Source organism: Mobula hypostoma, chromosome 21 (assembly GCF_963921235.1).
Source record: "Mobula hypostoma chromosome 21, sMobHyp1.1, whole genome shotgun sequence".
NCBI classification, from domain to species: Eukaryota; Metazoa; Chordata; class Chondrichthyes; order Myliobatiformes; family Myliobatidae; genus Mobula; species Mobula hypostoma.
In genome coordinates this window covers 28660602-28678478 of record NC_086117.1, presented here as the reverse complement: position 1 = coordinate 28678478, position 17877 = coordinate 28660602, and the positions used below count along the sequence as shown (strand labels likewise).

General features: G+C 41.9%; 1 protein-coding gene across 1 annotated transcript in view; it reads left to right on the top strand.

Annotated features, from left to right (window-relative positions):
• The first annotated feature begins 12491 nt into the window (after positions 1-12491).
• wdr5 (WD repeat domain 5) overlaps positions 12492-17877 on the top strand; it is a 48036-nt gene continuing 42650 nt past the window's right edge. Inside the window, exon 1 of the mRNA XM_063073768.1 lies at positions 12492-12712. The gene's annotated coding sequence lies outside the window, so the exon portion shown is untranslated. The remainder of the gene's footprint in view (positions 12713-17877) is intronic.

The window sequence follows — 17877 nt, the reverse complement described above, 5'->3', positions numbered from 1 at the left end:
ATTGTCTTGATGCCATTCACACAAGAGGAGCTGTGTAATGGCTATTTTCCACTCAAAAAAAATACCAACAATGAAATGGCGCCATTGCAACAACATTCACTTGGTATTAAGATCTCCATTTTAAATATATTTCGTATTTTATTTTTAATTTCTCTAAACATTCATAGCTTATTTAATTAGATATACAACACGGAATAGGCCTTCTGGCCCTTCAAGCTGAGCAAACCCTGACAATGCTGATTTGACCCTAACCTAATCACAGGACAACTTCCGATGATCAGTTAACCGACCCGGTAGGTCTTAGGACCATCCAGGGAAACCAGAGGACCCAGAGAAAACCCATGCATTCCACATGGAGGACGTACAGAGACTCCTTACAGAGGACACTTGCTGAACTGGCTGGAATTTAGAAGGATGGGTGTGGGGGGGGGGGAATCTCATTGAAACCTTTCGAATGTTGAAAGGCCTGGACAGAGTGGATGTGGAAAGGATGTTTCCCATGGTGGGGGAGTCTAGGGCAAGAGGGCACGGCCTCAGGATAGAGGGGCGTCCATTTAAAACTGAGATGCAGATAAATTTCTTTAGCCAAAGTGTGAATTTATGGAATTTGTTACCACGTGCAGCTGTGGAGGCCAGGTCATTCGGTATATTTATGGCGAAGATTGATAGATTCTTCATTGGCATCAAAGGTTACAGGGAGAAGGCCAGGAACTGGGGTTGAGGAGGAGGGGAGAAAAAGATTGGCAGAGCAGAGTTGATGGGCCAGATGGTCTAATTCTGCTCCTCTGTCTTATGGACACCGGGTTGCACTCCGACGTCCCAAGCTGTGACAGCGTCGCGTTAACCGCTATGCTGCCATGGCACCCAAATCTGTTACTGTTTCTCTTCCTCTTGGGGTTAAAATATTCTGATGATTTGGATGTTTGGAAACTAACTGTGAAATTACAAAGCAAGAGTTTTATCATTGTTAGTTATTTGGGAAGTTCATTGGGGAAAGAAATCTGTGAATTACTGGAGTAACTGAAGTATCTTTTAACCTAGTTCTATTCCATATCTCATGAGTCTTCAAAATCCAAAACTCCATCAATCTTGGTTCTGAATTTTCTCAACAAATCAGTCTCCTCAGCTGTAATGAGTCAAAAATTCTGAAGTTTTGCTGCCAACTGATTTCATCCCATCAGAGACCTGAATGACCAGCTCTTCATTTTAAAACAACCATCTCTCCTAGATACCCCATCCAGGAGGATCATCAACTAGCCACCTCCCAAGGATCTCATGCAGATAGCAGCAGAAGGGCATTTCTGCATGGTGACCTATATTGAAACATACTCAGTGGCCACCTTATTTAATATACCTGTACACCTCATTCATGCAAATATCTAATCAGCCAATCATATGGCAACAATTCAATACTTAAAAGCATGCAAAAATGGTCAAGAAGTTCAGTTATTGTTCAGAACAAACTTAAGCATCGGGAAGAAATGTAATCTATCACTGACCGTGATATGATTGTTAGTGCTGGACAGGGTGGTTTGAGTATATCAGAAACTGTTCATCTCCTGGAAATTTCATGCACAGTAGTCTCTAGAGTATACAGAGGATAGTGTAAAAACAAAAAAAAAAATCCTGTGAGTGTCAGTTCTGTGGGGAGAAATGCCTCGCTAATAACAGAGGTTGGCGGAGAATGGCCGGATTGGTTCAAGCTGACAGGAAGGTGACTAACTTAAATAACCACACATTACAACAGTGGTGTGCAGAACAGCATCTCTGAATACACATGATTTCAAACCTTAAAGTGGATGGGCTACAGCAGCAGAAGATCACTCCGGGTTCTACCCCTGTACCTAATAGCGTAGTCACTGAGTGTATTGAGAGGGATAATAAATCAACCATGTTGGAATGGTGGAGCAGACTTGACAAGCCGAATAACCTAAAGCAAAGCTAGATCATATTAGCTTCTCAAAGACTGAAACTATAATCTGCAGAAAAATTACAAAGGTGTCGTCTAGGATTGAGAGATAATTAGAAGCCTATGGAATACTGGCCTTTGTCTCAAGAGAAGTCTAAGGAGTTGGAAATTTTGTTGTTACTCAAATCTTGAGTTAGCACTCTACTGGACCACTATGTTCATTATGATCATTGCTTTACTGTGAAGGATGTACCTTTTTTTTAGTGTGTCGCACCAGACAGTCAGCCATTCTTGTCTGGTGCGTGGTGTCAGGATTGGTCTCCTTTCAGATTAACCGGGTCACGATATGAACGTTCCTGACTCGACCCTTTTTTTTTCGCGAGGCCGGGTGGCTAGCTCGACACTCAACCCGGCACGGGTGAAAAGCGTGCTTGGGGGGGTGGCCAGACTTGGATTCGAACTCGGGAGCCTTCGCTCCGGAGTCCAGCGCTGATGCCATTGCCAGCCAGGATGTACCTAAATGAGTACATCCTCACTGTCAGGATGAAAATGGGACTGACAAATGCTAATTGTGAGAATGTTGGATTTAAGAAGCCAAGTCAGTGCAATACCAGCACAATGAAACATTTTCATGCATGACAGACACGTAAATTCAGACAAAACAGATTAATTATACAGACCAAGAAATAAACAAAACTTTCAAAAAAGACAATCCTGCAAACATACAAGTAGAAATAAGTCCATGGTAATGCAGGAGTTGGTCTGCAGTGAGCCGTTGCTGAGGTAGAATTCGGGTTGTGCAGATTGATTCAACAATCTGTTGGTTGTAGGGAATTAGCTGCTCCTGAATCTGTGGTGTGGGACTTCGGGTTTAATGGTAGTAGTGATTAGAGGGTATGGCCCAGACAGTGGGAGGTCCTTGTTGATAGATGCCACCTTTCCAACGTGTGGACTAATGAAGATTCTTTCAGTGGTGGAAGGCTGATGAACCAGGCTGTGTTCTCGGCTCTCTGCAGCCTCTTACATTTCTGTACTTGGAATTGCAGTACCAGGCCATAATGCAGCCAGTCAGGATCGTTTCTACAGTGCATCTGTAGAAGTTTGTTAAAATATTTGGTGACATGCCAAATCTCCTCAAGCTTCTAAGAAAAAAAAACAGCACTATGTTTACATTTATGGCCCTTCGTACACCTGCTTTTGTTCCACATCCCTTAAAATCATTTTTAAAATTTATCATTCTCACATTCAAAATTAACAATTGACCTTGTATCACTTGCAATTTGAAGACGGGAATACCAGACGTGACCAGGTCTCGTATGGAGGTGTTTCCTAAATTAATCACTGAAACACTTGGCTCTAATGTTTAAGATTGTGAGACTTTGTTCTGAGATTCTGCAACCAATGGAAATGGATGATCTCCCTTTCCAGTTTCTCCTAACTAAATTCCAGGGAACATAACTGATTCATGTTGTCATTTCTTGCCGTTTAATCCAGGTATTGTTCTGATAAATCAATGCTGTAGCACGGCAGGTACTTCTCCCGGATCAGTGCTTATGTCACAAATAATTTTCAATAATGCCTTCTCTGGTAATCAGCTTCAATAAATAACAATAAGCAGGATCTATCTAATAAATAACAATAAGCAATATCTATGTCTATGCAGATGAAATGGCAAAAGAAAGGATAGTGGTATTAAATGAAACAACCTTTGGTGTTGACGTGAAGAATGTAGTTTACAAATATTGGAAAACGCCAACTATAAACATGAGATTCTGCGAATTCTGGAAATCCAGAGAAACTCACTCAGCAGGTCACCAAAATCCTGATGAAGTGTCTAAAATGTGAACCCTTTATTTCTTTCCATAGGTGAGGCCTGGCCTGCTGAGTTCCTCCAGCATTTTGTGTGTGTTACTCTAGAACAGGAGTTCCCAACCTTTTTTATGCCATGGACACCTGCTGTTAACTGAGGGGTCTGTGGACCCCCAGCTGGGAACCCCCGCTCTAGAAAATGTTAGTCTACTGATAAACAAACTTATCAGTATCACAATGCCTAGAACATTTGCAGTGGTTAGAAAAGACGTAGGCTTTACTGGACTCTTGAAACATTATCTCTCCCTGCTCACTGAGTGGTCATGAACGTCTTACAAGCAAATCATTGAAATGTACTGTATGTGTTACAGAAATTGTTCATTTCATCTGTTGAAACGGGAAGAGTGATCGACAGTTCAAAACATCCATTGAAGAACTGGAATTAGGAGATAATACCAACCACATCAAACTACTGTTTATTATTGAGGTAAAACGCAGAATTGGCCCTTCAAGCTGCACTGCACAGCATTTAACCCTAGCCTACTCAACGGACAATTTACACCGAACAATTAACCTACCAACAGCTTTGGACTGTGGGAGGAAACTGGAATAAAACGCAACAGAAGGAACCCCACATGGAAAACATACTAACTCCTTACAGGCAGCGGTGCGAATTGAACCCAGGTCACTGGTACAGTAAAGTGTTGTACTACTGTGTTATTCAGCACAGAATCAAGCCCTTTGGCCTTCTGATCATTAATCATTGGCACACAATAATTCTACGTGATTCCCATTTTTTATTTTATTACTCCCCCCCCCCACATTCCCTGACTTACGTGGGGAGACAGGGCAAGCAATTTACAGGGGCAAGTAACCTACCAACCCACACAGCCCTGGGTTGCGAGAGGATACTGGAATACCTGGAGGAAACCCCTGCAGTCGCAAGGAGATCAAGCAAACTCCACACATACAACCTAGGAAGTCAGCACCGAACCGTGTGCAATTCTCAAAATCATGGTTCCTGCAACATCTGCAGGACAATTGGAATTCCAGGAAAAGAGATTCTAAAACAAATTCTCAAAGCAAATGCCGGGAGCAAAACACTGTAATCGAGATAGTGTTTCAGCCTTTGGCACAGCAAACGCTCTGACTTGCTGCATTCCGAAATTTATGGAATTGAAACATACTGTAACCCTTAAAAATCAACATCTGACCAAACTCCCTCACACTGCTTTGCCAATATGTCAACCAGATTTCCGAAGAATGATGACCAGAGTGGAAGCTCACAAAGGCTTTACATCTTGTAGTAATTAGGTGGTGCAGAAATATGTTTTAAAGATTTTCCTGTACAATTCATACATTGAAGTATTAGCACTAAAAATAGACATATAAATGTTGTGCAAGTAATGTGGCACTCAGTGCTGAATTTTACTGGATCTGACTCCAAGAGCCTGTGGGTTTGGTGACCTCTAGATCCAAACAAAGGAAAGCCAGCATTCTATTTTTCTTCCTGATTTATTTTTTGTACCTCTCCATGATGTTTTAATTGACCCCCCCCCTTTTGGAACAATTACTCATAGCCATTCACAATATAAAAAGAACTTCGATCTATCTTTTTAAAGTCCAAAGTGGTTTAATTTTTTTTTATAGTTTTGTGTTTCCATCTACACTATTTACAGTTCCATCTACATTTTTGCCATTTATCTCTGGGTTATGTGGCTTTCTGTTCTGCAATCTACATAATTTTTAAATAGGATGAAAAGTTGCAGAACTGACATTGTGAGATATCACTGGTCATATTCAACCAATCTGCATAATTGTTTTTAACCACTGCTCTTTGTATTGTCACTCATCTAGTTTTACATCAACAATTTTATTCCAACTTCAGCTTAAATTGTACTTAAAAGTTTTTTTATGATACAATTGCCATCTGGAAATCCATATAAATTCCCAGTTAGGCATTTCCCTACCCATCACTTCAAAAATATTCAAGGTATAACCCCCTGCTCAATTTGCTTTATACTTACGACTGTGAGGCTAAGTACAGCTCCAATGCCATATTCAAGTTTCCTGATGACACAATCAAAGGTGGTGATGAATTGGCATAAAGCGGGGAGGATGAAAATCTGGCTGAATGGCTCCACAACAACAGCCTCTCACTCAACATCAGTAAAGTCAAAGAGCTGATAATTGACTACAGGAGGAAGGATCCAGAAGTCCATGAGTCAGTCTTCATTTTGGAGACGGAGAGGGCCATTAACTTTAAATTCCTTGCCGTTATCATTTCAGAAGCTCTGTCCAGGGAACAGCACTTAAGTGGTATTACAAAGAAGGCACAGCAGCACCTCTGCTTTGTTAGAAGTTTACGCAGATTTGACATATTGTCTAAAACTTTGACTAACTACTGTAGATGCATGCTGGAGAGTATCCTGATTGGCTGCATCACAGCCCAGGATAGAAACACCAATGCCCGTGAACAGAGAAACCGACAAAAAGTAGTGGATACAGCCCAGTCTATCACAGGCAAAGCCCTTCCCAACTTTGAGCACATCCACAAGCAGCACTGCCACAAGAAAGCAGTATCCGTCATCAAGGACCCCTACCATCCAGGCCATGATCTCTTCTCACTGCTGCCTTTGGGAAGGAGGTACAGAAGCTTAGGACCCACACCACCAGGTTCAGGAACAGCTAATACCTTCAACCATCAGACTCTTGAACCTTCACTCACCTCAACTCTGAACTGATTCCACAACCTATGGACTCACTTTCAAGGACTCTAAAACTCATGTTCTCAATATTATTTATTACATATTTGGTTTTTTTTTGTATTTGCACAGTTTGTTTTTTTCCACAATGGTTGTTTGACCGTCTTTGTGAATGTTCTTTACATTAATTCGATTGCGTTTCTTTGTATCATCTGGCTCGAAGGAGCAGCTATTCTTTCTGGCACCACAGTGGTGAATCAGTTAGCGTGACGTTATTACAGCTCAGGGCACTGGAATACGGAACTCAGTCCCTGCGTCTTTTGTAAGGAGTCTCTGCAGCTCATCCCTGTGGAGTGCGTGGGTTTTCTTTGATTTCCTCCTCTATGATCAATGATTTCCTCCCACAGGCCAGAGATGTACCAAGTAGGTTAATTGATTGTTGTAAATTCTCTCGTGATTAAATTCGGGTTAAATCGGGTTGCTGGCTGGTGGAGTTTGAAGGGCCGGGAAGACCTATTCTGTTCCCTTACCTCTAAGTAAAATGAAAATAAACAGTGAATGGGCACAAGAAATTGAATTTCAGGCTGTATATGGTGACATACACCTACTTCGATAATAACTTTACTTTGAACTTTGTAACCTTAACAAATCATTTTACCTCTCAAATCAGCTGTAACTTTTCAAGATGTTCTGACACTAATTATTGACTCCAGTATTTCCCCAATAACAATTTTGGGTGAAAATGAAAACATAGCAAAAGAATCTTATATGTTGGTGTTCAGTGGGATTTGAGTGAAGTGCAAAATTAACATTAAACTACAGCAAGCAGTTGGGATTGTTGATCTTTATTGCAATGCAATTGGATTATACGAGCTAGACAATCTGACTGCAGTTGTGTAGGACTTAGCATCATGTCCACTTTTCAATTTCAAATACTTAGAACAGGGGATCCCAACCATTTTCATGTCACGGACCCCTACCATTAACTGAGGGCTCTGTGGACCCCAGGCTGGGAACCCGTGGTTTAGAAGGACTTACTTGGTTTGGGGATGGTACAGCAAAAGCTCTCTAGTTTGGTTCCTGGTTTAAGAAGATTCTGGGGGGAAATTTGATTCAAGTGGACCTCTCTGAAGGTTAAAATAATGAGAGGTGATCACATTGAAACAAAAGAGAGGAGGTGAAAGAGTGATTGGCTCATCCTACCAGATACAGTCCCTTTGTTTTATCCACTTATTTCCTTCTTCCACCCACCTTCTCTCCTGAAAATTAATTACTTTTTTTCTTTTCAGTTGTGATGAAGGTCCAAATTCTGAAACTGTAAATGTTTCTCTTTTCACAGATGCTGTCTGAACTACTGATTGTTTGTGGTATTTTCTATATTATATTAATGATGTTGAGTTAATTAAAATGTGTACAAATCTATTCCCTCAAGTACTCAGGCTACCTGTTGTAATACTGTGACTCTGAGAGTGCTTATAGAACGTAAGATTATAACCATAAAGCTTCTATATGTTTGGACCAGATCTAACTCCTTTAATCTCCTTGTAATTAAAATTGTACATTCCAAACATCTCCATGGTGAAATAACAATGAATTGCAAAGTTTGACTGTAATTAGAGACTCAATCGCATACAATTGTTTTGAGATGCATTTCAATGTGGGGAAGCAGCTGCTGAGGTTCAAGGAGAGTACCACTGAATTAGTGATGGTTCCGACACTGAAAGTTAAAGAGAACAGAGTTCACTGGAGTCAATAATCAGAGAATATGGAAGAGGGACAGCATTCAGAAGAAGGTTGTGGATTTGAGGTGAATAATGTGTTTTTCCCCCCCAGACTGGATTAAAAAAAAACAATAAAGGTGAACCGGAGTGGGAGATCAAGTTTAAATTACAATGGGAACCGAATAGGCAGCAATGAAAATTGACGGCAATAACTTAACAATACACAAAAATTTAAAGGGACATTTCAAAGAAGTACTCAAGGTGATTTATGAGTGAAATAGAGAAACAATGTATTCTGGCAGGAGAGTCTAAAAATTACTTCATACAATTGCAAAACCTTTTCCCCTTTGCTCAAGCCGTTGTTAAAGTTTGGGGTGGGTGGGGGGGGGTCAATGAAATTATGTAATACTATTTTTCGCCAAAGTTGCTATCCACAAGTGTGGTGGCTCCATTCTGATTTGCATGAATTTTGGTTACTAATCAAAAGATTTTCCATTTTAAATTTAGCTTGTAACACCCAATAATCCTTCAAAATGACCTTCTTTTCCTCAGTATGTATTTATTCTAACATGGGATCACAGCTGGATTTTCTATCCATCTCTCCAAACTCCTCTGAATACTGAAAGGCTTAGATACAGGGGACGTGAAGAGGATGTTTCAATTAATAGGAGATTTTTGGACCCGAGGGCACAGCCTCAGAAGAAAGGGGTATTTAAAACTGAGATGAGGAATTTCTTCAACCAGAGAGTGGTAAATCTGTGGAATTCATTGCCACAATGGCTACGGAGGCTAAACCATTGGGTGTATTTAGGGAAAAGATAGATAGGTTCTTGGTTGGTAAGGGTTATGGGAAAAAGGCAGAAAAATGGGGTTGATAAAAAAAATTGAATGACGGAGCAGAGCCAAGGAGCCAAATGGCCTAATTCTGCTGCTACATCTCATGGTCTACTGCTACCATGAGAACTCCTTTACTCAGCCTTTGAGTATCTATCATCATGACTCATTAAACCTCTGTCAGTACCACCCATCCATTCAAGTGTAGTTTTGACCAACATAATATTTTTCAGTTGCTCAACATTTACCCAACATTACTGAATGATAATCATGATTGACAAATCAGTTGTTTATACTTATGCTCATACCACAGCTCACAAGTGTAGCATATATTGAGGGTGCGTGCACACTGACGAACTATACCATGTGGTTTGACTTTTGATATTCTACTTTACCAACCAGTGTGGAATGCATCAGTAAAACATGTCTGTCTATTCTAGTTCAAAGATTCAAAGTACATTTATTATCAAAGAATGGAATAAATTATACGCTGTGAGATTTGTTTGCTTAAGGAAACCAAGAACCCAATTAAAAAAAAAGAAAGACCATCATCTAGTTACTTGGCTTACTCAATATCAATACAAAAGAGCCTACCGATGATATCTTTAAGCTAGGGAATTATTACACAAGGAGAGCCATCAATTAATCAATGACATTAGAAAAGCAATTGTACTAATTTTTTTTTTGTTTACTTAGAGAAACAGGCCCTTGTGGCCTGATGAGCCCCTGCCATCCAATTACATCCATGTGACTAATTAACCCACAAATCTATATGTCTTTTAAATGTTGGAAGAAACACATGCAGTCACAGACAGAACATACAAACTCGTTAAAGACAGCGGCAGAACTGAACGGGGTCAAAGGCACTGTAATGCTACCGTGCCATGCCTAATTTCATCGATAAACAGTTGAAGAAGGAACCCGAACCTCCCTTAAGTTGTTAAGTTAGTTCATTGCCCTATTTGTACTCCATTGATCTAGCATTGTTCTGTAATCTTTAATATTTTGGTAAATCAAATATCTGTCAGATTACACTTCTGAGGTTTTGAATTGAACCCATGATTTTGCAGGTGTTTAAATTTTTTCTCGCCCTTCATGTGTATGGCTTTAATTTTGAAGCCAATATTTCTTTGTTGATCTGGATGTGATGCAAACTCAAAAGTCATCAGAAAGTCAATTAAGATGCAGTGAAGAAATGGCTTCATCAATTTAACAAAGCATAGGCTGCCAGCCTTTTACAATCAGTCATCAGACTCATCCTCTACAATGGGCATCGTGTTTCATGCCTCTCTGAATGAGAAAGCATCTATCAACGCATGTGAGACACAGCCAAGCCATGTCCTCCCCAGAGCATCTGGGGCTACATCTGTGTAAAGTGGCTTCTCAAATGTTCCTGGAACTTAGAGCCACAAGAACCTTTAGTTTCATAGTGATATTTCTTTCCAAATCTGATCCCCACCAGGACAGCATTCTTTCCACATCCCTAATCCTTTTTCTCTAAAATTAAAACAGAAACATAAAAAAATATACATTTTAGCAACATGGGACCCAGAGTAAGAGATTAAACCTGTCAAATCTGTTTGGTTATTCAGTAAAATCTTAGCTGACTGGAGTCTTAATTCCACATACTCATTCTTCATGTATGTTTTTTTCCACAAGATATGACTCTGTCCCTCAATTAAAGATATTTATTGAGCTTGAATCTATTGCTTTGTGTTTGAAGAATATTTAGGTAGAAGGTGTCCAGAGAGAGAGAGAAAAAAAACTGTTGGAACTCTGAGATGTAGAGCCATTTGTGGAGATCTGAAATCGATAAGTTTTGGGAAAAGCCCTGCATATCTGGCAGTCCGATAAAACTGAAGATCTGACAACATCTGTTAACCAGCACAATTTCTAAGATAATATATCCTTCTGTGGGTGAATTCTTCTTTATGAGATGCTTTGGTTCATTCCATGAACACCACTAATACTCAGTACTCTTTCTACATCGCCTTGCTGTGGGATCACAGGAGATGCACCTCCTTTCCAAAGGTTCAGGGGCCCCAAATATACTTTAAAAGTGAAACAACTGACCTGTACTTCAATCAATTTGCTCCTTATATTGAGTTTAGGTTGATCAGTCTCCGGATATTTTTCATAGAAAACAGAAACAGTTTTACTGTAAATTCTTTCTTGTCAGGGATCAACCACTTCTGACACCATGAGCCATTCGATATTGAGGGAGAGTGCAGAGTACACCAGGATGCCAGCGTGCAGGATATTCGCCTGAACTTTATTGATAACCCAGCTTGTACAGATTGTGAACTCCTTCAATGTAGGAGCGGCTAACTGAGTGGCATAGGGATAACACTATTAACCATCACCACAGTAATCATACATGGATTGAATAACAGCTTGGAAGAACACCTCCAATCAACAAGCATGAACCCCAACCTTCTGATTGCCACTCATGGCAACATTAGCAATAGACAAGGCAACCTGAAGACATCCGCTTACTAGCATTGACATTCCCCTGAGGTACTTGTCCTTCCAGACAAATTTCAGCAAAAGAATTTAATACAACATACAGTGAGGACAGAAGAGGCAGCCCGTTCCAGGTCCCGCCCATTGCTTTGGTCTAATGATGATACAGAGCAATTTCTGGATTCCCTCCCCAAACCCCATTTTGGAGACCATATGTATCATATATCACTGCGACATCAGCGTCGGACTTAGGGACGAAAGGTCCCGAGTTCGAATCCGGCTCCCCTGCACGCTTTCCATATGTGCTGGGTTACGAGCCGGTGATCTCTTTGGAAACTCGGCAGAAGGCAATGACAAACTAGTGTAACTTGCCTCGTACGCGGTTCCCCACAGAGAGGCGCGAATGTGACGTACCTTTCCTTTATCTATCATACAAATGTGTGATATTCTCTCAAAGGCCCTCAGCTTGGTCCACCCATCTGTTCCCTAGGCAGCGATCATATCCCTGAATAGCGCAAGGTTATCAGCGATCTTTCTACTTGTAGCTCAAGTATGCCCTACCCAGAATGAGGTACATTACGCCCTCCGTGCTCTGTGATTTTGTACGGATGGAGCTAACTTCCTTTCACTGTAGACCATTTGAGCTATAAAGGCCAACATTCTGAGGTTTAATAATTTCTTTTGCCTCTGACATCTTGGCCAGCTAGTCATCTAGACCTCACTAAATTTATTTAGACCTCTGCTGTCCACCCTTTATACAGTTGCAAATACATCATCATTCAAGTAAAAATGAAGCCACTCAGCCCATCATGCTCATGCTAGCTCATTACTGGAATTATCTTTTATGTTCTACACTCCTGCTTAGTCCTGTGATTTGTCATTTGTTTTCCAGTACTTATTTGATAGTTATAAATCTGCCTTTTCGGGCACTCTCCGCATCTGGCCCGGGATCCGCTTGGCGCCCTCAGGCGCTAGGGGAGACGGAGCGGGAGTCTGCAGACTCGGGGCATCTCTTGTCCACGGCAGCTCCTCAGCGTGAGCCGGGGGACCCGGGTTTGGCGCGGCGCAGGCGCACTGGGCCCTCCCGCCACATCGAGTTGCAGGAGCGGCGGTGCAGGGAGAGCTGGAGCGCCAGGCTCGGGCTGCAGCGAGGACGCGGCGGCGGGAGCAGGAACAACACCGGGCCCGAGTTTGCACCGAGAGCGCGGCGGTAGCAGGGTCAGGCCTAGGCTATATCGAAAAGAGCGGCATCAGCGCCAGGGCCGAACCAGGTATGAGCCAGTGGAGGGAGCATGGGCCTGGGGCTTGAGCAAAGCTCATCAGCCGAAGTTCAAGGGCTGTAGCCCGGGGATCTTATCGCTCAAAGCGCTCGTTGCGTACTAGGGCAATCGGTTCACCACTGGACACCCCCCAGACTATCCTACTTCCTATATTCCCACCCCATGCCCCAGGAAGCCTTCCCGTTTCCCCCTAACCAAAACTCCAGATCTGTCTTCTCACCTTCCTTATCATTCGTTGATAAATTCTTTCCTTAACGTATTCCATCCCCATTGTTCACCCTCCTTAGTACACTTTCGAATCCCTTCCTTTTCAATCTTCTACTTTCCTGCGATTTCTACGAGCTCCATTTCATCACATACTTGTCTTACAGTTATTGGGCTCTCTTACAGTCACAGCCCAGTTAAATGTGTCATAGATCTGAACTCCATCTCTGATCAGTGCTGGGGAGAGCTGTCAAATTAGCTTTACTGTCCTTGGATTTGAAATTAGGAGCAGAATGGGAGAAAGAACATGTTAGGGTTCACAGTAACTGCCCAAGTGATCCCCTGTGTTGTGCAGAGGTAGGGTCAGACTATAACACCCTGTGAACATCATGTTCTCCAGTAAACTGCTCTTTTTTAAATCTCTTTCTGATTTACCTAGTTGCTCCTACACTGTTTCTGTCTGCTTCTCCAGCCATTTCATCTGCCTGTCACCCACACACTCCTTCCACTGGTTTCTCTCCCTCTACCGGTTCTATCTGCCACCCCACCTCCCTCGTTTGGTCCAATTGTCCACCTTCCTGTCTTATCAGATTCCATCATCTGCAGCCTGTACTCTTCCCCCCCCCCCCCAATCTCTGTCACTGTTTTCACTCTTTGCTCCTCACTTGGATGCACCTATTGCATGTTAGCCTTTGGTCTATCTCTTCGTCTTTTCCTACTTCCCTTTATGGATTCCTGTATGTTCGGGGGGCTGGGGGGTGAGAATTGCAATAGCAACAGTGGATTTCATAGTTAGAGGAGCAGACATGAGAGTCTGGGTGTGAAATAGAAACCTAGATGGTACTCTGTTTCCTGGGTGCCAAGATCAGGGATGTCCCACATCAGTCAGGTCCATAGCATTCCAAAGGAGAGAGGTGAGCTGCCAGAAGTTCTGGTACTTATTGGTACCAACGACATAGGTAGAAAAAGGGAGGAGACCTGAAGAGAGAATATAAGGACCTAGTTAGAAAGTTGAAAGGTAGGAACTCCTGTGTAGTAATCTCTGGATTGTTGTGTGTGCCACATACCAGTAAGGTAAGAATAGGTTGATTTGGCGGATGAATGTGTAGCTGAGGTGCAGGGGGCCGGGTTTCAGATTTCTGGGACATTGGGATCTTTTCTGGGGAAGATATGATCTGTATAAAAGGGACATGTTACACGTGAACCCAGGGGGGGTCCGATATTCTTGCAAACAGCTGTGCTAAGAATGTTTAAACTAATCTGGCAGGGAAATGGGAACTGGAATGACAGGGCTGAGGATAGGGCAGTTGGTATACAAGTAGATGCATAAAGTAGTGAGACTTTGAGGAAGGGCTGGCAGATGATAGGGCAAAATTGCAGTCCGTGGGATGAGTTGAAGTGTAATGGACAAAATCAAAAAGGGTGATAATTTTGGACTGTAGGTGTTATATTTGAATGCGTGCAGTATGTGGAATGAGGTATATTATCTTGTCGCACTATTAGAAATTGGTGGGTACATTGTTGTGGGCATCACTGGGTTGTGGCTGAAAGAAGATCATAGTTGGGAGCTTAACATCCAGGGATATACCTTGTATCGAAAGGACAGGCAGAGGGGCTGGAGTGACTGTTGATTAAAAATGAAATGAAATCCTTAGAACGGGTTCCCAACCCGGGGTCCACAAACCCCTCGGTTAATAATAGGAGTCCATGGCATAAAAAAAGTTGGGAGCCCCTGCCTTAGAAAGAGTTGACATGGGATCAGAAGATGTAGAATCATTGTGAGTAGAGTTAAGAAACTGCAAGTGTAAAATGATCTTGATGGCAGTTACATACATGTCTCCAAATACAAGTGAGGTTGTGGGATACAGATTACAACTGGAGATAGAAAAGGCATTAAAAAGGGCAATGTTACGATAGTGATGGGGATTTCAATATGTATTGTCTAGTGAACCATATTTGATTATGGAACTTGGGGTAAAGGAACCCTTAGGAGACAGTGATCATGATATGATAAAATTCATCCTGCAGTTTGAGAGGTGAAGAGTGTCAGATGTATGAATATTACCATGGAGTAGAGGGATTTACAGAGGCGTGAGTGAGGAGCTGGCCAAAGTTGATTACAAGGGGACACCTGCAGGAATGATGGCAGAGCAGCAGTGGCTGGAGTTGCTGGGGGCAATTTGGAAAGTTCAGGAAAGATGCATTCCAAAGAGAGGATGAGGCAACCCTGGCAGACAAGGGAAATCAAAGACAGCATAAAAGCAGAAAAGAGGATATATAATATAGCAAAAATTAATGGGAAGTTCATGGATTGGGAAGCTTCTAAAAACCAACAGAAGCAAATAAAAAACCCATAAGGAAAGAAAAGATGAAATATGAAGGGAAGCTAATCAGTAATATAAAGGAGATTACCAAAGTTTTTTTTTCAAATATATAAAGAGTAATAGAGAGGCGGGACACAGAAATGGTGGATGATCTTTATAAGTAGTTTGCATCAGCCTTCACTGCAGAAGACACTGGCAGTATACCAGAAATTCGAGAGCGTCATGGGGCAGAAGTGATTGTAGTTGCTATTACTAAGGAGAAGGTGCTTGGGAAGCTGCAAGTTCTGAAGATAGATAAGTCACCAAAACCAGATGGACTAAATCCCACGGTTCTGAAAGAGGTAGCTGAAGAGATTGTGGAGGCACTAGTAATGATCTTTCAAGAACCTGGAGACCTGGAAAGTACAAATGTCACTTCACTCTTTCAGAAAGGAAGGAGGCAGAAGAAAGGCAATTAATAGGCCAGCTAGCCTGACCTCAGTAGTTGGGATGTTGTTTTAGTCCATTATTAAGGATGAGGTTTCAGGGCATTTGGAGGCACATGATAGAATAGGCTAAAGTCACCATGGTTTACATGAGGGGAAATCTTGCCAGATCAATCTATTGGAACTGTGAGGAAATAACAGGCAGGATAGACAAAGGAGTTTTAGTGGATGTTTATTTGGATTTTCAGAAGGCCTTTGACAAAATGGCACACGCAAGTCTGCGTAATAATATAAGAGTCCATGGTATTACCAGAAAGATACTAGCACGGATGAAGGTTGGCTGACTGGTAGGAGGCAAACCGTGGGAATAAAGGAAGCCCTTTCTGCTTTGCTGCCGGTGACTAGTGGTGTTACACAGGGATCACTGTTGGGATTGCTTCTTCTCACACTATATATCAATGATTTGGATGACGGAATTGATGGCTTTGTAGCCAAGTTTGCATATGATACAAAGATAGGAGGAAGGGAATGTAGTGTTAAAGAAGCAGCGTGTCTGAAGAAGGACTTGGACAGATTGTCAGAATGGGCAAAGAAGTGGCAGGAAAGTGTATAGTCATGCACTTTGCTAGAAGGAATAAAGGTGAATGCCATTTTCTAAACGGGGAGAAAACTCAAAAACAGAGGTGCAGGTGCAGATCAAATAACCTAACAAATCATACCAAATAATACATAAAACCAAAAATAAATAACACTAATATATAGTTAAAGCAGAAATTATATGATAAATACACTGCCTATATAAAGTAGAAATAATGTATGTACAGTATAGTCGGGAAGATGAAAGCAAAACCGATTTGTGGGGAGGAAAATTCAGCACGTACGCGCATGCACACACAGGTGCCCGCGTGAGGCTTCATGGTCATGGTAGTCTTTCCTGGGGGAAAGTGTCCCAGGATTTGACTGCTACTTTTGTCCCTTATTTGGGAGTGAGAAAGTTGGCAACCCTAACTGTAAAAGACATGTTGAGGTGAGTTTAACCCTACCCCGCCCCCCCCCCGGTCGGCTGGTCCACAAGAATATTGTCAATATTAAACCGGTCTGCGGTGCAAAAAAGGTTGGGGACCCCTGTTATAAGGCATTGGTCAGACAGCACTTGGAATATTGTGAGCCGTTTCAGAATCACTAGCAAATGTCATGAAATTTATTAACTTTGTGGCAGCAGTGCAACACAATACGTGATAAATATAGAATAAAACTGAATTACAGTAAATATATGTATATTAAATAGTTCAGTTAAAATAAACAGTGCGAAAAAAAATAAAAAGAAAGTAGTGAGTTAGTGTACATGGGTTCAATGTCCATTCGGAAATTGGATGGCAGAGGGGTAGAAGCTGTTCCTGAATCATTGAGCATGTGCCTTCAGGCTTCTGTACCTCCTTCCTGATGGTAACAATGAAAAGAGGGCATGTCCTGGGTAATGTGAGTCCTTAATGATGGGCACTGCCTTCCTGAGGCACCGCTCGTTGAAGATGTCTTAGATACTGTGGGGGCTAGTGCCCATAATGGAGCTGACTAACTTTACGACTTTCTGCAGCTTGCTTCAGTCCTATGCAGTGCCCCCCATACCATACCAGGCGGTGATGCAGCCAGTCAGAATGCTCTCCACTGTACATTTTTAGAACTTTTTGAGTATTTTATGTGACAAACCAAATCTCCTCAAATTCCTAATGAAATATAGCTGCACTTTACTAACGTTAAGTGCAAGGTTGCTGCTATGACAGCGCTCAACCAGTTGGTATGTCTCACTTTTTATCTAAGAAAAGCTGTGCTGGCATTAGAGAGGGTCTAGAGGATGTTCACGAGAATGATTCTGGGAGAGAAAGGGTTAACATGAGGAACTCACTGGATTCAGAAGAATGAGCAGGGTGGATCTCATTGAAACCCATAGAATATTGAAAGTTCTGGATAGAATGGATGTGGGGAGGAAGTTTCCTACAGTGGGTGAGTCTAGGTCCAGAGGGCATATCCTCAGAATAGAGGGATATCCATTTAGAACAGAGATGAGGATGAATTCCTTTAGCCAGAGCATGGGGAATCTGTGGAATTCATTGCCACAGATGCCTTTGGAGTCCAAGTCATTGGGTATATTTAAGGTAGGTTTTTGATTAGGGTGTCAAAGGTTATATCAAAGGTTATAGGGAGA